The sequence below is a fragment of the Aulostomus chinensis genome, chromosome 1 (assembly GCF_037954235.1).
Source record: "Aulostomus chinensis isolate RoL2024-O1b breed Wild chromosome 1, RoL_Achi_v1.0, whole genome shotgun sequence".
NCBI lineage: Eukaryota > Metazoa > Chordata > Actinopteri > Syngnathiformes > Aulostomidae > Aulostomus > Aulostomus chinensis.
In genome coordinates, this window is record NC_141320.1 from 9,528,858 (window position 1) to 9,549,961 (window position 21,104).

Consider the following 21,104-nt stretch of genomic DNA (forward strand, 5'->3'; position numbering starts at 1 on the left):
GTGGGGGGGGGTGTCACGTCCCCATGGGCATGGGGGCGTGGCATCATTTGTGACTTCCTTCCCTTCCCAGGTTGGAGCTTTATGGGGCGGAGCTGCTGACTAATTGGGAGCACCTGGGCCCGGGCGTCTCCCAGCTATAAAGCAGGCGGCCAACCTGGCCGACGGGCTCTCGCTCACTCCTCCTGGCCCACGTCGGAGCGATGGTTGTTTCTTGAGTTATGTCTTGTTTAGTTCTCTGCATCCATCACACCGTGCACATACACCACCTGTACACTCATGCACACACTCGCACTCACCACTGACACTACTGATAACCACCCTCCATTGTACATTATGGTTTGCCTTGTTTTGATTTTGCATTGTTAATAATAAATTATTAGTTGTGTGTGACGTTGACTCCGCGTTTCCCTCCTTCGATGTCACGATCTGTGAGCCGGGTCGTGACATCATTTTGAGTTCATGAGCAATTCTCACAACATCACTGTAGCATTAAATTGAGTTCATTAGCAACTCTTACTAAATGACTGTCAGCATCAATTTGAGGTTGTTCGAAACTCTTACTACATTACTGTAAGCATCACTTAGTTTCTTAGCAACTATCACTACATTACTGTTAGCATCACCTTGAGTTCATTAGCAATTCTTCCGACATCACTGTCGCAATATTTTGAGGTTCGTAGCAACTTTTACTACATTACTGTCGCATTATTTTGAGGTTCGTAGCAACACTTACTACATGACTGTCAGCATCACTTTGAGGTTATTCGAAAGTTTCACTTCATTACTGTTAGCATCATTTTGAGTTCATTAGCAATTCTTACTACATCACTGTCGCATCATTTTGAGATCATTAGCAATTCTTCCGACATCACTGTCGCAATATTTTGAGGTTCGTAGCAACTCTTACTACATTATTGTTGCATTATTTTAAGGTTCCTAGCAACTCTTACTTCATTACTGTCAGCATCACTTTGAGTTTATTAGCAACTCTCACTACATGAATGTTAGCATCATTTTGAGTTGTTGAGCAATTCTCACGACATAACTGTAGCATTGAACTGAGTTCATTCGCAACTCTAACAAAATGACTGTCAGCATCACTTTGAGGTTGTTCGAAACTCTTACTACATTACTGTAAGCATCACTGAGTTTCTTAGCAACTATCACTACATTACTGTTAGCATCATTTTGAGTTCATGAGCAATTCTTACTACATCACTGTCAAAATATTTTTAGGTTCGTAGCAACTTTGACTACATTACTTTCGCATTATTTTGAGGTTTGTAGCAACACTTACTACATGACTGTCAGCATCACTTTGAGGTTATTCGAAACGTTCACTCCATTACTGTTAGCATCATTTTGAGTTCATTAGCAATTCTTCCGACATCACTGTCGCAATATTTTGAGGTTCGTAGCGACTTTTACTACATTACTGTCGCATTATATTGAGGTTTGTAGCATCTCTTAGTACATGACTGTCAGCATCACTTTGAGGTTATTCGAAACGTTCACTCCATTACTGTTAGCATCATTTTGAGTTCATTAGCAATTCTTACTAAATCACTGTCGCATCATTTTGAGATCTTTAGCAATTCTTCTGACATCACTGTCGCATTATTTTGAGGTTCGTAGCAACTCTTCCTACATGACTGTCACCATCACTTTTGAGGTTATTCGAAACACTGACTGCATTACTGTAATCATCACTGAGTTGATTAGCAACTATCACTACATTACCCTTGGCATCATTTTGAGTTCATTAGCAATTCTTCCGACATCACTGTCGCAATATTTTGAGGTTCGTAGCAACTTTTACTACATTACTGTCGCATTATTTTGAGGATCGTAGCAACTTACTACATGACTGTAAGCATCACTTTGAGGTTATTTGAAAGTTTCACTCCATTACTGTTAGCATCATTTTGAGTTCATTAGCAATTCTTACTCCATCACTGTCGCATCATTTTGAGATCATTAGCAATTCTTCCGACATCACTGTCGCATTATTTTGAGGTTCGTAGCAACTCTTAGTACATGATTGTCAGCATCACTTTGAGGTTATTCGAAAGTTTCACTCCATAAATGTTAGCATCATCTTGAGTTCATTAGCAATTCTTCCGACATCACTGTCGCAATATTTTGAGGTTCGTTGCAACTTTTACTACATCACTGTCGCAATATTTTGAGGTTCGTTGCAACTTTTACTTCATCACTGTCGCATTATTTTGAGGTTCGTAGCAACTCTTACTACATGACTGTAAGCATCCCTTTGAGGTTATTCGAAAGTTTCACTCCATTACTGTGAGCATCATTTGGAGTTCATTAGCAATTCTTTTTACATCACAGTCGCATCATTTTGAGATCATGAGCAATACTTCTGACATCACTGTCACATTATTTTGAGGTTTGTAGCAACTCTTACTACATTATTGTTGCATTATTTTAAGGTTCCTAGCAACTCTTACTACATTACTGTCAGCATCACTTTTGAGGTTATTCGAAACACTTACTACATTACTTTAAACATCACTGAGTTGATTAGCAACTATCAGTACATTATTGTTAGCATCATCTTGCGTTCATTAGCAATTCTTCCGACATCACTGTCGCATTATATTGAGGTTCGTAGCAACTCTTCCTACATGACTGTCAGCATCACTTAGAGGTTATTCGAAACACTTACTACATTACTGTAAGCATCACTGACTTGATTAGCAACTATCACTACATTACTGTTAGCATCATTTTTAGTTCATTAGCAATTCTTACTACATCACTGTCGCATCATTTTGAGGTTCGTAGCAACTCTTACTACATTATTGTTGCATTATTTAAAGGTTCGTAGCAACTCTTACTACATGACTGTAAGCATCACTTTGAGGTTATTCGAAAGTTTCACTCCATTACTGTGAGCATCATTTTGAGTTCATTAGCAATTCTTCCTACATCACTGTCGCATCATTTTGAGATCATTAGCAATTCTTCCGACATGACTGTCGCAATATTTTGAGGTTCGTAGCAACTCTTACTACATTATTGTTGCATTATTTTAAGGTTCGTAGCAACTCTTACTACATTACTGTCAGCATCACTTTGAGTTTATTAGCAGCTATCACTACATTACTGTTAGCATCATTTTGAGTTGTTGAGCAATTCTCACGACATCACTGTAGCACTAAATTGAGTTCACTAGCAACTCTTACTACATGACTGTCAGCATCACTTTGAGGTTATTCGAAAGTTTCACTCCATTACTGTTAGCATCATCTTGAGTTCATTAGCAATTCTTCCGACATCACTGTTGCAATATTTTGAGGTTCGTAGCAACTCTTACTACATTATTGTTGCATTATTTTAAGGTTCGTAGCAACTCTAACTACATTACTTTCAGCATCACTTTGAGTTTATTAGCAACTATCACTACATTACTGTTAGCATCATTTTGAGTTGTTGAGCAATTCTCACGACATCACTGTAGCATTAAATTGAGTTCATTAGCAACTCTTAGTAAATTACTGTCAGCATCACTTTGAGGTTGTTCGAAACTCTTACTACATTACTTTTAGCATCACTGAGTTTCTTAGCAACTGTCACTACATTACTGTTAGCATCATCTTGAGTTCATTAGCAATTCTTCCGACATCACTGTCGCAATATTTTGAGGTTCGTAGCAACTCTTACTGCATTATTGTTGCATTATTTTAAGGTTCGTAGCAACTCTTACTACATTACTGTCAGCATCACTTTGAGTTTATTAGCAACTATAACTACATTACTGTTACCATCATTTTGAGTTGTTGAGCAATTCTCACGACATCACTGTAGCATTGAACTGAGTTCATTAGCAACTCTTACTAAATGACTGTCAGCATCACTTTGAGGTTATTCGAAACTCTTACTACATTACAGTAAGCATCACTGAGTTGATTAGCAACTATCACTACATTACTGTTAGCATCATTTTGAGTTCATTAGCAATTCTTACTACATCACTGTCGCATCATTTTGAGTTCATTACCAATTCTTCCGACATCACTGTCGTAATATTTTGAGGTTCGTAGCAACTCTTAGTACAAGACTGTCAGCATCACTTTGACGTTATTCGAAACGTTCACTCCATTACTGTTAGTATCATTTTGAGTTCATGAGCAATTCTTTCTGAATCACTGTCGCATCATTTTGAGATCATTAACAATTCTTCTGACATCACTGTCGCATTATATTGAGGTTGTTCGAAACACGTACTACATTACTGTAAGCATCACTGAGTTTCTTAGCAACTATCACACATTACTGTTAGCATCATTATGAGGTTAGTAGCAACTCTGACCACATGACTGTAAGCATCACTTTGAGTTTATTAGCAACTATCACTACATTACTGTTAGCATCATTTTGACTTCATTAGCAATTCTTACTACATCACTGTCGCATCATTTTCAGATCATTAGCAATTCTTCTGACATCACTGTCGCATTATTTTGAGGTTCGTAGAAACTTTTACTACATTACTGTCGCATTATATTGAGTTTCGTAGCAACTCTTACTACATTATTGTTGCATTATTTTAAGGTTCGTAGCAACTCTTACTACATTACTGTCAGCATCAATGAGTTTCTTAGCAACTATCACTGCATTACTGTTAGCATCATCTGTAGTTCATTAGCAATTCTTCCGACATCACTGTTGCAATATTTTTAGGTTCGTAGCAACTCTTAGGACATGACTGTCAGCATCACTTTGAGGTTATTCGAAACGTTCACTCCATTACTGTTAGCATCATTTTGAGTTCATTTGCAATTCTTACTAAATCACTGTCGCATCATTTTGAGATCTTTAGCAATTCTTCTGACATCACTGTCGCATTATTTTGAGGTTCGTAGCAACTCTTACTACATGACTGTCAGCATCACTTTGAGGTTATTCGAAACTTTCACTCCATTACTGTTAGCATCATTTTGAGTTCATTAGCAAATCTTACTACATCACTGTCGCATCATTTTGAGATCATTAGCAATTCTTCTGACATCACTGTCACATTATTTTGAGGTTCGTAGCAATTCTTACTACATTATTGTTGCATTATTTTAAGGTTCGTAGCAACTCTTACTACACGACTGTCAGCATCACTTTGAGGTTGTTCAAAACACTTACTACATTACTGTAAGCATCACTGAGTTAATTAGCAACTATCACTACATTACTGTTAGCATCATTTTGAGTTCATTAGCAATTCTTACGACATCACTGTCCCATCAGTTTGAGATCATTTCCAATTCTTCTGACATCACTGTCACATTATTTTGTGGTGAGAAGCAACTGTCACTACATGATTGTCAGCATCACTTTGAGGTTGTTCGAAACACTTACTACATTTCTGTAAGCATCACTGAGTTGATTAGCAACTATCACTACATTACTGTTAGCATCATTTTGAGGTTAGAAGCAACTGTTACTACATGACTGTTAGCATCACTTTGAGGTTGTTCGAAACACTTTCTACATGACTGTTAGCATCACTGAGTTTATTAGCAACTATCACTCCATTACTGTTCGCATCATTTTGAGTTCATTAGCAATTCTGACGACATCACTGTCCCATCAGTTTGAGGTTCGAAGATACTCTTACTACATGACTGTCAGCATCACTTTGAGGTTATTCGAAACATGCACTCCATTACTGTTAGCATCATTTTGAGTTCATTAGCAATTCTTACTAAATCACTGTCGCATCATTTTGAGTTCTTTAACAATTTTTCTGACATCACTGTCGCATTGTTTTGAGGTTCGTAGCAACTCTTACGACATGACTGTCAGCATCACTTTGAGGTTGTTCGAAACACTTACTACATTACTCTAAGCATCACTGAGTTGATTAGCAACTATCACTACATTACTGTTAGCATCATTTTGAGTTCATTAGCAATTCTTACGACATCAATGTCCCATCAGTTTGAGATCATTATCAATTCTTCTGACATCACTGTTGCATTATTTTAAGGTTCGTAGCAACCATTACTACATGACTGTCAGAATCACTTTTAGGTTGTTCGAAACTCTTACTGCATTACTTTAAGCATCACTGAGTTTATTAGCAACTATCACTACATTATTGTTAGCATCATTTTGAGGTTAGAAGCAACTGTTACTACATGACTGTCAGCATCACTTTGAGGTTGTTCGAAACACTTCCTACATTACTGTAAGCATCACTGAGTTAATTAGCAACTATCACTACATTACTATTAGCATCATTTTAAGTTTATTACCAATTCTCACGACATCACTGTAGCATTAAATTGAGGTCAGTAGCAACTCTTACGACATGACTATCAGGATCACTTTGAAGTTGTTCGAAACTCTTACTACATTACTGTCAGCATCACTTTGAGTTCATTAGCAACTTTCACTACATTACTGTTAGCATCATTATGAGGTTAGTAGCAACTCTTACTACATGACTGTCAGCATCACTTTGAGGTTTTTCGAAACACTTACTACATCACTGTCAGCATCAATGAGTTGATTAGCAACTGTCACTACATTACTGTTAGCATCACCTTGAGTTCATTAGCAATTCTTCCGACATCACTGTCGCAATATTTTGAGGTTCGTAGCAACTTTTACTACATTACTGTCGCATTATTTTGAGGTTCGTAGCAACACTTACTACATGACTGTCAGCATCACTTTGAGGTTATTCGAAAGTTTCACTTCATTACTGTTAGCATCATTTTGAGTTCATTAGCAATTCTTCCGACATCACTGTATTATTATTTTGTGGTAAGTAGCAACTCTTACTACACGACTGTCAGCATCACCTTGAGGTTGTTCGAAACATTTACTACATTTCTGTAAACATCACTGAGTTTATAGCAACTATCACTACATTCCTGTTTGCATCATTTTGAGTTCATTAGCAATTCTTACGACATCACTTTTAGCATCATTTTGAGTTCATTAGCAATTCTTACGACATCACTGTCGCATCATTTTGAGGTGAGTTTCAACTCTTCCTACATTACTGTTAGCATCATTTTGAGTTTATTAGCAACTCTTACGACATGACTGTTAGCATCACTTTGAGGTTGTTCGAAACACTTACTACATTACTGTAAGCATCATTTTGAGATCATTAGCAACTATCACTACATTACTGTTAGCATCATTTTGAGTTTATTAGCAATTCTTACTCCATCACTGTCGCATCATTTTGAGATCTTTTGCAATGCTTCTAACATCACTGTTGCATTATTTTAAGGTTCGTAGCAACTCTTACGACATGACTGTCAGCATCACTTTGAGGTTGTTCGAAACTTTCACGACATTACTTTTAGCATCACTTTGAGATCATTAGCAACTATCACTACATTACTCTTAGCATCATTTTGAGTTCATTAGCAATTCTTACTCCATCACTGTCTCATCATTTTGAGATCATTAGCAATTCTTACGACATCACTGTCGCATCATTTTGAGATCATTAGCAATTCTTACTACATCACTGTCGCATCATTTTGAGGTGAGTTTCAACTCTTCCTACATTACTGTTAGCATAATTTTGAGTTTATTAGCAACTCTTACTACATGACTGTTAGCATCACTTTGAGGTTGTTCGAAACACTTACTACATTACTGTCAGCATCACTTTGAGATCATTAGCAACTATCACTAGATTACTGTTAGCATCATTTTGAGTTTATCAGCAATTCTTACTCCATCACTGTCGCATCATTTTGAGCTTCGTAGCAACTCTTTCTACATGACTGTCAGCATCACTTTGAGTTTATTCGCAACTATCACTACATTCCTGTTAGCATCATTTTGAGTTCATTAGCAATTCTTATGACATCACTGTAGCATCATTTTGAGATCATTAGCAATTCTTCCGACATTACTTTCGCATTATTTTGCGTTCATTAGCAATTCCTGCGACATCACTGTAGCATTATTTTGAGGGTAGTAGCAACTCTTTCTACATGACTTTCAGCATCATTTGAAATTGTTCGAAACACTTACTACATTACTGTAAGCCTCACTGAGTTTATTAGCAACCATCACTACATCACTGTCGCATCATTTTGAGATCATTGGCAATGTTTCCAACATCACTGTCGCATTATTTTGAGGTTCGAAGCAACTCTTACTACATGACTGTCAGCATTATTTTGAGGTTATTCGAAACTTTCACTACATTACTGTTAGCATCACTGAGTTTATTAGCAACTATCACTACATTACTGTTAGCATCATTTTGAGTTCATTAGGAATTCTTCCGACATCACTGTCGCATTATTTTGAGGTTCGTAGCAACTCTTAGTACATGACTGTCAGCATCACTTTGAGGTTATTCGAAACTTTCACTACATTTCTGCTCGCATCATTTTGAGTTAATTAGCAATTCTTACTACATCACTGTCGCATCATTTTGAGTTCATTAGCAATTCTTCCGACATCACTGTAGCATCATTTTGAGGTTATTAGCAACTCTTCCTCCATTACTGTTAGCATCATTTTGAGATCATTAGCAATTCTTCCGACATCATTGTAGCATTATTTTGAGGTTATTAGCAACTCTTCCTCCATTACTGTTAGCATCATTTTGAGATCATTAGCAATTCTTCCGACATCACTGTAGCATCATTTTGAGGTTATTAGCAACTCTTCCTCCATTACTGTTAGCATCAGTTTGAGATCATTCGCAATTCTTCCGACATCACTGTAGCATTATTTTGAGGTTTTGAGGTACCTTTGTTTGTAACCGATCTGCTGACCAGCGAGACGCCACCACGCACGGCTGTCGGCTCCGTAAAGGAGGGAGAGGAAGTGGAAAGGACGGAGAAGGGTCGGACCAGGTCTATTTCTAGTTGACCACTCACTATCGTCTGCCACACTGCCCCTCACGGTGGGGAGTGTAGCGCCATCCTGCCACAGTACATTTGTTTCATTCTTTTTCTCTTGCACTTTAATTAAAATGGACTTGACTTGAGAATGTTTTGTTTCAAAATATAGATGAATTCCCAGATTTATAGGTAGCATGAGTATGAAGTTGCACTTTCACCCGGTGGGAAAATGTCCTCTGCATTTGACTCTAACTATGTAGGAGCAGTGGTAGCAGTGTCAGCCTGGGGGCTTGGTCAAGATCAATGACAGGAGTAGCAGACAGGTAATATCCATAGCATGCTTGTTGTTTGAGAGGAGTAAGGGTACACTGTTGGTCTCTGACCTGATGCGCTGTCATCAGCACAAATGATCTGTTCCTAAACATCAAAATCTACCATCCCCCCTGATTGTTTTTTACAACTGGAGTACTGGTTAACACTTTAGAAAGCCTTCATTCAGAGCTGTGAAGAACCTTGAACCTGATATCCCAGACATCAAAGTGGGCCACTAACTGGCCAGATGAAGCTATGCTAGGCTGCTGTATCCTGAAGAGCTAAAGTAGCAGCTTCTGAGAGGGATGCTAACCTGGATGTGTTCATCTCCTACTTTAATATCAGCCCCCAACTTGAAGGTCTGACAGCCTCCAGCTTGTTGTTCCTGTTTCTGCTTCAGTCAACAGGGAACTCCAACCTGCAGTAGAATCTTCAACAATGGAATAGAAAAGTGAGGAAGAAAAACTAGAATAAACTTACAAAGCTGAGAAATGTTCATGAAGAAGAAAGGCACACGTTATGATTGAGGCCAGAAACTAAAACTCCACACCAAATGTACTTTGACTTGTAGGATAATGAACTTGAATGTGTTGAAACAGCAGATCAATGAATCCACTACCACACAACAAGATGATGACCCCCTACCACAAGATGGCGTCACAGATCCTGACGCTCTGAGCAGGAAACACCGAGCAAAACATTACAACAAAGCTCCTGTTGTTCCCTCCAGGAAAAACTGTGGTTCCGATGAGAAGAAGGATCCCAGCCTCCTCTGAGGATCCATGGCCGCACCATTGGGTAGAAGGACGATGGGGTCGGCACCAGGAGGAACCCTGGTGTCTCCGATGCAGGGAAGATGGAGCAGTGAAGAGGCCACATTGTGGCGTCCTGAAGAGGACATTTGGTGGAGCCTGAGACAGCAAACATCGCGCCCCCTTCATCAGAAGAACCACAGCAACAGAAGAAAGAATCCTGGCAGTGACGACAGGGAGGATCAGGGTGACCTCCTCACCACCACCTTTGAACCTTCAAGTGAACTTTAAAAAGCTTTAGAGTGGAGAAGGATTTTAAAACCTTTCATTGTTTTTTCCTTTCATTCTCATTTGTGCGATTGTCTGATTTATTAGAAATAAACACTGTCTGCTGGGTTTACATTGACTGTGATTCTCTTTTTGCATGCAAGTTGAAAGTTATGCCAATAAAAACCACAAGTATTTGAAGACCAAAGGAAGAACCCCCAAAGTCAGGACCCTGAGATCAAAGTGAACGCTCTGATCTCAGAGATCTGGGATATTTCACATCCCATGGCCCTTCAAATAAGAGCCCTGTGTCTCTGTCTCAAAGTTTTCAAGCGTATTTGTTTGTTAAATTAAAACCAGACGACCGCTGTGGTCCTTTTTACACGGTAAGTAAAGCACAGATGCCCTGGTGGACCTGTTGGCACCCTGGACTTTGAATCCAGTGACCTGAGTCCAAGTCTCAGTTCCAGCAGGTTTCCTGCAGCCTTCAGCAGAGCTGCCATGTTTCTCTGTAGAGAACTAAGTGATGCTCTCAGCAGGTTGAGGGCACCACCAACAAGTGAGGGATGAACCTCTGAATTCCTTCTTGTCAAACAGGAAACTCCTAATACCTCATTTGAGTAAAGTACCTCATATTCCTGACATCCAAGTAGTAGTGAAGTGGAGGAAGAAGGGAGGAGATCTCCAACAGGATCCTTCTTTCCTCTGTCCTCCTTGATCTCATGGATCACCACAGTCAAGGGGAGACCCAAGCTCCCGGATGGATCTGGCACTCAGGAACTGCTGAGTTTTCCAGTGGACTTTGTTCCATCCATGGTTCAGGAACAGGACTCCTCCTGGTTAACCTGGTATCTTTCCACCCAACTGTGGGTTCTTGGAGAATTTTTCATGTCATGTCAAGAAATCAGGCTGGTGGGTTTTTCAATGAGAGAAATTCTGGTAACTTAATTAAGTGGCATGTTTGTTGAAGCAGTAATTAACTGATAAATTAAGGAAGGCCTGGCCAGTCTTTGCTCCCAGGTCATACGATGGAGTTAGAAAGTCCTGAATAAATCTGGAGTTCCATGATTTCCTTGTGGTTCTTGTTCCTTTTGCCAATGTAGTCTGGAACAAGAGCAAGATGAACCTCTGAATAGCAACAGGTTGATTGCAGGTGATGTCAAGTGGTATTTAGAGGAACCTCCTCCTTGTGTTTGGTTCCATGGTGGAATGGTGAGCACTCTGGACTCTGGGTCCAGGGATCCCAGTTCAAGTCTCAGAAGGACCTTCCTGTCTGGAATGTGTCCCATGTAACAAACTGATCAAGAGATGTTACGTGGTTCTAATGTTCTGGTTCATTTCTTGTCCTTTAGAAAAATGAAAATCATTTCTTTCTGCCATGAACTCAGACTGTGTGTTTAATGTTAACAATAAATGCAACAACTAAGGAGCCAGTAGCTCCTGTGGAAAAAAATTCTACTTTGTCAGTGAATTAATTCAGTCTGCAACTAAGTTTCTGTCAGGATGGCCGAGCGGTCTAAGGCGCTGCGTTCAGGTCGCAGTCTCTCCTGGAGGCGTGGGTTCGAATCCCACTTCTGACAAAGGACATTTTCTCCACATTCCTATGCATCCACAGTGGTACATTCCAAACCCAGTTGAAGCTGCTCTCCACTGATGGGAGTGAGTGGTTGAACTGGCAGCAGAGGAGGCAAAGGAGCTTCCCTGTGACGGTCCAACATCGCCTGGTTTCCTCCAACATGGAGCAGCCACCAAACTCTAACTTCAATGTTGGATCAAAGTCTGCTGAAGAAATGTGTTTGGTTCAAAAACCCGTTTGTGTTCATCCTTCAATTCACATTTTGTCCATTAACTTCATCATCAGAGTCTCCATCTCATCACATGACTAAAGTCTGGGTTCTGTGTTGGTGGTAAACATCCTTCCACTCACCCAGGCTCCCCACTGGTCTGCACACAGAAATGCATATTTTACTGGTTTAACCAGTTCCTCAAGTAGTTTAGGAAAAAGACACTTTGTTAGCTCCTGTAAAGGTCCCACTTTGGGTCGTAACACTTTTTTCCTGACTGCTTGACGTCTCAGTCAGAACAGCTGAGATGAGAACTGAATGTCTGGATTTCTTCCTGACATCATCAGGGTCTGAGGAGCTCATTAAAAAAAGGATTCACTCAGATGGGAGTTAGAACTTGGAGACCAAAGAAGGAACCTCCAAATTCAGGACCCTGCGATCAAAGTGAACGCTCTGATCTCAGAGGTCTGGGATATTTCACATCCTGATGGCCCTCCAAAATAAGAGCCCTGTGTCACTGTCTAAAAATCATCATTTGTTTGTGAAAAAATCAGGGTATGTTTGTCAGACTTTGTCAGACCTTTCCCTAAATCATCATTTGTTTGTGGAAATTAGATCCAGAAAACCACTGCAGTCCCTCATACATGATTAGTGCCATAGTTTGTCTCACATGTTTCATCTTTGATGGTTCCATGGTGGAATGGTGAGCACTCTGGACTCTGAATCCAGTGATCCCAGTTCAAACCTCAGTGGGGCCTCCAGCAGGTCTCTGACAGGTGTTGATAGAGGAGTTGAGGCTGCTGACTACAGTGGAAGACACCATCAACAATGATGTGTAGAAGCTCTCAGCTCCTTCAGTCACATGACTGGGTCATCCTGTCATGTCAGTGATGTCACTTGGCAGGACTGCCATTGCATTCTTAATTCTATAACATCTGAGATTAAAATCTATGGAATTACAACCAACAAGCAGTCAAACACCTGATCAGATGCTCCTTCATCAGGCTGAGGAGAATCAATCAAACTGGGATGAAGAAAATTAACTGAGAGGAGAAACCTCCTGATTGGCTGACATGGACCCACCTGATCCATGTCAGCCTTGTTGGAGCAGAAAGAGGTGGATCAGAGGAATCAGTGGATCAAGACTCAGGTGGCAGATGAAGAATCTCTGTATTCACAATGGAGTCAGAGAAATCTTCCAACGTGAGAGAACGTGACAGACCATTTTATACTGAAGACAGGCTGTGTGTGTGTGTGTGTGCGTGTGCGTGTGTGCGTGCGCCACTCAGCCTTCAGGAGACAAAGACCGAGGCCGGGGGTTCCCGGACTTCTCCTTCTTTCCTTGTTGTTTGAAAACCTCCCGCGTCTTCTTCTCGTTCTGTGAAGCGCGTATTGATGACGTATGTGTTGACGTCCGAAGCCTCGCCAGCCAGCAGTGACCACGTGACTGATTCAGGACCTGCTTCTCCGGCTTGGCGTGAGATTCTAAATGTAAAGCAGTGAAACGCCGTGGTTTCCTCCCTCCTCGTCCAAAAGCGTTCGCTATTTGATCAAAGGAAGGAGAAACAAGTGACTCCATGTTGTGGAGGCTGAACTCAGAGTTGAGAGAACTTTCATTCTGATCTGAGAGCAGCAACAAAGCCACTGAGAAAAACTGAACCACTGTCAGAGTCGGCACAGCATCAGCAGTCAGGCTGTGTTCACACTGGGAGAAACCATCGGACAGAAACCTCCCTCAGTCACACTGAAGGAACCTGAACTGACTGCTGCAGCTGGGACACACACACACACACACACACACACACACACACACACACACACACACACACACACACTCAGCAGGAAACATGAACAGAGAGATAAAAGCACAGGATGCCTCCTCCTCCTCCTTCCAGAGATCAACTGATCTCCAGATTGACTTCAGTTCTTTGATCAGAATTCTTCTTCCTCCTTGATAGATTTATTGATACTTTGTCATAGACGGTCCATTCCTATTGGAGGATGTTAAAGAGCAGGAGAACCAGGTTCCCATGTATGGAACTAGAATATTTATATACTGTATTGCAGTCGTTTCCAATATCCATCCATCCGTTGTCTTCCTCTTATTCCTGATAAGGGTCATGGGGGTGGAGCCTATCCCAGCATCTACAGGTGAGAGGCAGGGTTCACCCTGGACAGGTCACCAGTCCATCACAGGACCAACACATAGACACAGACAACCATTCACTCTCACAGTCACACCTACAGTCAATTTAGAGTATCAATCAGCCTCGTCCCCTCTTGATGTCTTTGGACTGTGGGAGGAAGCTGGAGAACCAGAGAGAACCCACACAGGAACAGGAGAACATGCAGACTCACACAGAAAGATCCTGTGCTCCAGCCGGGACTGGAACCCTGAACCTTCTTGCTGTGAGGTATTTTTATCTCACAAGTGGAAAAATGTAGAATCTTCATGTCATTACATGTCGTTCTCCATTGGGTCACTAGGGGGCAGCACCTACCTGCTCACCAATATGAGCCTTCAGTGTGTCAGGGGGTAGAATTCAGTCACCACCAATGACATCAGAGTCAGAGTTTAGACATCAAAGACAGACATTAAAGCCTCTCTGATAAAACAAAAATATCCTGCAATATTTTTTCCAAAGTGAGACCCTCTTTATTCTCTCGTTTAATCTGCTGCAATAATAATGAGCATCTTTGTCAGTCTACTGATGAATGTCAGATATCTTTGATGACCAAACCTGGACGTTTGTCTCAGTTTGACTGGAAGTCTCATTCATTCATTTCTCCTCCATGATTTCCTGCAATGATTTCCTGGTTCTGCTCCATTCAGGTTCAGAGAGCTGAGATTAAAATCACTCAGGAATAAAAGAGGAGACACCAACAAGTCAGCATGGAAGAGGAGCAGCTTTTCAAACTGGTCACCCTGGCTGCTGGTCTGGGCCTCCCTTTGCCTCGGTGCTCCTTGAACCAGTGAAGGTCCTGGTCCAGTCTTCTCCACTGAGTCCTTGTCAACAGGGAGCACCTCCCCACCAGAGAGGTGCAGGGCAAAGGAAAGGAAAACTCCAACCAGAATGAACGCTGCACTAAAAACTGCCCTCCATTTCTTGAGGGGAACGTTGGGTCTTCCTCAGGCAAACGGCAGTCAGCAGTGGCTCAACATCTGAACTGAGCCCAGACCAGGTCAGCTGATCATTCACCAGCTCAGCCCCTCCCACTCATGACGAAGACCTTGAAAACGCCAACATCACCTCCTCCACCTCAGTCTGGCGTGTGTGGATGGAGGGCTGTGATGTCAGCAGCGATGACATCACTGACACAAACACACTGATCTCTGACTGGTTTGGTCTGAGTGGGATTCAGTGACATCACACGACCTGCACCAGGTGAAGGGGCGGGGCATCCAGGAGCTGTGACATCACTGGTGACTCTTGTTGGGCCGCCTTCTTGGCCAAAGTGGAGGAGAACAGGACCCAAATACAGACGGGGGAGAGGAGCGTTCAACAAAAGGAGGCTTGAATGATGAAAAGACAAAGAACAACAAAGGAACTCAAAGCACCAACAGAGGAGAAAAGACAAAGTAGCAAACAAAAGCCAAACTTCCACTGGAAACTTGGAGGAGCTGGAACAGGAGGGAGAGAACATGAGGCTGAGAACCCTGGAGAATGAGAGGTGGACAAATCCACCAGCGCAGCATCAGGAGAGCAAAGAAACCAGAAGGAGCTTTGAGGAGCTGCTGACATGCAGCCAGGGAGCGTCTGCCTGAGATGGGAGGAGCTGCTCATCCACCCAGATGGAGAAGCAGCCATCTTGCTCTTCTGACGCCGACCGGCAGAAGGAACAGAGGAGGTGAGGGGCCTCACGTTGTCATGGCAACATGGAAACATTCCACTCTATCAGTGTTGCCTCCATCAGACGCACTTCGTCTTTGTGAAGATCAAAGTGAAAGGAAATAATAAAATAAAACAATGAAGGCTGCATGAACTGAGTGACACACTTGAGGATGACATCAGCGAAATGTGTGATGTCACACTGCAGAGTCGTGAGGTCACCACCAGAGAACAAATGAGTGATGAGATGCTGATTATTGACTCTCTACTTTAAATGATCTCACTCTCTTCCAGCTTGAAGAAGTTTGAGGATGAATGAAGTCAAGAACTGGAAAAATGTAGAACGTTCACGTCATTACATGTTGTTCTCCATTGAGTCACTAGGGGGCAGCACCTACCTGCAACTCCTGGGAGCCCTCAGTCTCACCTCATTTTCAGGCTCCAACTAAAATGAAGCTTCAATTCTTCTGAATCCTCTCCACCTGTCAGATCTGTTTGAAACTTCCAGGTTTGATCAACATCCCAGTCTGAACACATCTACAGGTCAGCAGTGACCACAGCGCCACCTACTGGCAGCAGGAAATGACAGATTTGACACTGAGATGTCCTCGTCACGGCGTGATGGAGAGTTCTGATGATTCATCAGCACAATCAAACTCTGAGAACTCCTCCCTGCATGGTTGATGAGGGTCAAAGTTCCCATGTGTCTCACTTCAGGAGGAGGACCAGAGATTTTAGGCTCATGTGAGTGGTTGATTCTAATGCAAGAATAACAGACCACAGACTAGTCAGTGAATAAAACTGCCGACTTCTTTATAGACAGAAAATGTCAGAAAAACAAAAACTATTGGTACCAAACCCTTTACATCCACACACATTCAATAAAGGAGTCTCCCTCCAACCAACAGACAGAAATCAGACCTCAGGAGAATCAGGTTATTGACCTCTTTTGAGTCTTATTTGAAGTTAACCCGACTTATTTGAGTTGAGGTTTGATTTGGTGGCTGGATTTCTATGATTGTTTGTTTACTTCACGGTGTCTATTTGAGTTTCCTCAGTCTCAGCCATCTTTTCTCCACAGCGTCAGGTGTGTTCGCACACCAGTGATCCCGCCTACAAAACCTGGCCAAATCCTCGTTCACAACGCAATCAACAAAATCCAGAATCATGGACAGCAGTTGAGTCCAGTGTCTTCTCAAAAAATGAAGGGACCAAGGAGAAGACCTCAAAAGAGTCTGCTTTGTTTACTCTTTCCTCTCTCATTCTCGAGTCGTCCGTCTGCTTTAGTTTACTTTATTTATATTTGTACAGCACTTTTCATCCAGAGACTGCAACACAAAGTGCTTCACAGAACTGAGAGAAAATGTTTAATAAAATATAAAACAATACAATAAATACATGTTAAGAACCCGGCCTTCCCAACCCACATGACCTCATACATGCACACACCACCCCCCCCCTCCCACACACACACACACAACCACACACTGACTGTCAGTAGGAACATGGCAGGGCACTGAAAATCCTAGTGAGGAAAGACCACCTATGGGGGGCCATCCTCACCAGGAGGTGCCACAGCCCACAACCACAGGGAGCGCCGCCACCCAGACCCCCCCGACCCGGACAGACGGGTACACTCCACATATAATGCAGAGCCCCCCAGCTCTCCGGGCCTGGACGATCCCAAGGACGACGCTCCCGCGGGTGGACCAGACACACCTCCCAGTGTGGAGGGCCCCCACCAGGAAACACTGGAGCTAAAAACTAAAAGACTCAAAGAAGGTAGAACAGTAAAGAACAGAAATTACAATGATATTAAAATATCAGAATGACATAGAATATATATAAAATCTAAAAGTTTAAGAGCTAATAAAAAAGTAGAATAAAATAATTGAAAGACAAAAGTAACAATAAGATATTGTGATAAAATGAAAGGACAAGAGAGACTAAGTCAGTTAAAAGCTAAGCTAAAAAGGGGAGTCTTGAGCCTCCTTTTAAAAACATCAACAGTCTCTGCGGTCCTGATGTTCTCTGGCAGGCTGTTCCAGAACTTTGGGCCATAATGGCTGGATGCAGCCTCCCCGTGGGTTTTAGTTCTGAGTCTTGGAACGACTAGAAGGCCGGTGCCAGAGGACCTCAGGGTCCGCGATGGTTGATATGATGAAAGCAGTTCAGATAAAGAAGGTGGGCCAAGACCATTAAGACACTTAAAAACTACTAAAAGAACCTTAAAGTTGATCCTGAAGCACACGGGGAGCCGATGCAGCGACTTTAAAACCGGTGTAATGAGCTCCCACCCTCTGGTCCTCGTCAGCACACGTGCTGCAGAATTCTGGAGTCATTGTAGATTGTAGATGGTTGTTTTGGGGAGACCAGAGAGCAGCAGGGCACTACAAGAATCTGAAGGACTGGAAATAAAAGCATGCATCAGCACCTCCGTGTTGGCCTGAGAGGAACGGGCGACTCTGGCTCTGTTCTTAAGATGATCAAAACCTCTCTTAGTTATGTTCTTGACGTGTGGAATGAAATTCAGCTCAGAGTCCAAAATGACACCCAGGTTCTTTACAGATTGTGAAGGTGATGTGATCCTTTGATGAGTTTAGGATCACTCAGAGATCAAAGACTGAAGCAGGAGATCAATGAACAGAATTCAGACATCAAAGACAGAATTCAGACATCAAACACATCCCCGATGGAGGCTACACCCCCCCCCCAGACAATTTCCATTTAAGTCGTAAGTTTTATTTGTACAGCGCCAAATCACAACAAATGTTATCTCATGACACTTCACAAGTAGAGCAGGTCCAGCGCCTCACTCATTCAATGAGTTTCTTCTCTGCTTCGAGGACCCTGACACCCCCCCCCCCCCAGCACCAGACTCACACCACCTGACGACACGCCCCTCAGTGTGACCACAGCAGACGTGAGGAAGACCTTTCAGGGAATCAACCCTCGCAAAGCTGCAGGCCCTGACAACATCCCAGGGTGAGGACTGAGCACAACAGCTGTCCGAGGTGCTGGCGGACATCTTCAACACCTTACTGGCGCTGTCATCTGTCCCCACCTGCCTAAAGACTGCCACTATTGTCCCTGTCCCCAAGTGCTCCACAGTGACAGGCCTAAATGACTACCGACCCATTGCACTCACCCCAGTAGTCATGAAGTACTTTGAGAGGCTGGTCAAGGCCCACATAGAGCTCTCCATCGACATCTCTGTGGACCCCCACCAGTACGCCTACAGGCAACACCGCTCCACTGATGACGCCATTTCACCAGTGGTCCACACAGCCCTCACCCATCTGGAGAGCAGGAACTCCTATGTCCGCCTTTTATTCCTGGACTTCTCCTCTGCTTCAACGCCATCATCCCACATGGGGGACCTGTTCAGTGGACCTGAGGACTGGTGACCTGTTCAGGGTGAACCCTGCTCTCACCAAATGTCACCCCCCCCCCCCATAACCTTTAACAAATCAGTGGTATAGAAAATGGATGGAGTGACTGATTCACTGCAGAGGCACAGTGATGTTATTAATGGAGGAGTCTTTTCATTAAAGACTGAAGCTCCATACAAGACAGAGTCTGTAGACAAGAACATCACAACCTGGGAAGCTCTCACTTCTTTGGACAGACAGCTTTGATTTCAGGTTCTACCTCTGTAAAATTGAAAGTAAAGTAAATGGAGCACCTGTGAAGGTAAAACTGATGATGTCATGACTTGTTCAGTCCTCCCACATTAAAGTCCAACAAGCTTTTGATTGTCTCTGATTCTCTGTGGCAAAATCCTACAAGAGGAAACAGAAAATCTTGAGGTTGTCTCACTTTTTTTTTTAAAGAAACTCTGCATAGGACAGTGATAGGAGGCTTGTTTCCTTGATGAAAGAGACTGGTGCTCTCATCTTCTTCAACATTGACTTGTTCTATCAGGACAAGAGAATCTGAGCTTGGATGTCATTTAGCAGTCAAAGGCTTGTTAAACTGGTCAACATCAGCTGGTGTTCACTCTGATGATGTAGCGATGGTCTGGATTCTTCCTTCTGGAGCACCAAGCTGCTGGGAAGAAGCCTGATGATGTCAGAGTTGTGTTCAGTGGCTCCTGCTGGGTCCATTTCTGACAAATGGGCTCCAAAGACTTCAGCTGTTTAAAAGGTCAGGGTTGCTGTTAGCAGACGAGGTGGCCGAGTGGTTAAGGCGATGGACTGCTGATCCATTGAGCTCTGCACGCGTGGGTTTGAATCCCATCCTCGTCGTAGGAGACTTTGGTTTCTACCCCTAGATTATGGAATTGCTGTGAGGCTTTTAACTGACACAGACACCAGTTGAGTCAACTTCCCTTTCACAACCTGACCAAAACAACTCTGACACCCAGAGCTCACATGTGTCAATCACCTCTGTAGAAGGTCCCGCCCCCTTAGAGCCATAAATCCTCCCATCAGTGAAGAAAACTGAAGACGCCTCTTGGATGAGAGCTGAAGCGTCTTCCAGAAACCTGAAACAGTCCACTTGGAACGTTTAAATAATTCTACAATCCTACAGTTTCATTGAGCTTTTGTCCAAAGCCACGTTCATGTATCACATGTATATAATATATATGTGACACTCTTTCATCTACTCATTAACCAAAAATGCAGTCTAATACCAGTAAATTTGTGCAGAAGAAAACGTTATTTGTGCTGCTTCTTTATTTATTTATTTAGTTTAGTTAGTATTTTTTAATGTGTTTTCTTTCAAGTCACATTTTGTCCATTAACTTCATAATCAGAGTCTCCATCTCATCACATGACTAAAGTCTGGGTTCTGTATTGGTGGTAAAATATCCTTCCATGCCCCTCACTAGTTTGCACACAGAAAAGCATATTTTACTGGTTTCAGATCTCTTAGCTTGTTCTCTCTCTTAAAGCAGCTGAGGCAGCTTTCATTGTGTGATTGATTTTAAAATATAAACATGGAACAGAACCATTGGAATCAGATGTCAGGACATTTGAAGGAATGTCAATCTCCTGTTGAAATGTTGCAGTGTGCAGCTGAGGCTCTCTGGCAGTGGCACCAGGAGCCCCAATGGCAGAACCTGGACCCTCCTGGAGGAGAACCACAGGTGAGGGCCTTCTTGGCTCCAGATTGATGGAAATCAAGTGTCTGAGGCTGTTAGCAGCCATGAAGTTGATCTGGTTGGCACTGGTATTTGTTCTTGCTGCAGCTCAGGAGTGATTCAGGAGAAGAGTTTCAGAACAGCCAAGGATGGGGACTGGAATTCTAAAATTTCCCCTGGAACCAAACAACCTTTGGAGGTAAAACCTCCAATCCTAGCCACTCAGA

At 42.4% G+C, this 21,104-nt stretch overlaps 1 non-coding gene across 1 annotated transcript; it reads left to right on the forward strand.

Moving 5' to 3' along the window:
• Window positions 1-11,674: 11,674 nt before the first annotated feature.
• trnal-cag (transfer RNA leucine (anticodon CAG)) lies at window positions 11,675-11,757 on the forward strand. The gene has a single exon. It is a non-coding gene; the product is annotated as a tRNA-Leu (tRNA).
• Window positions 11,758-21,104: the final 9,347 nt, after the last annotated feature.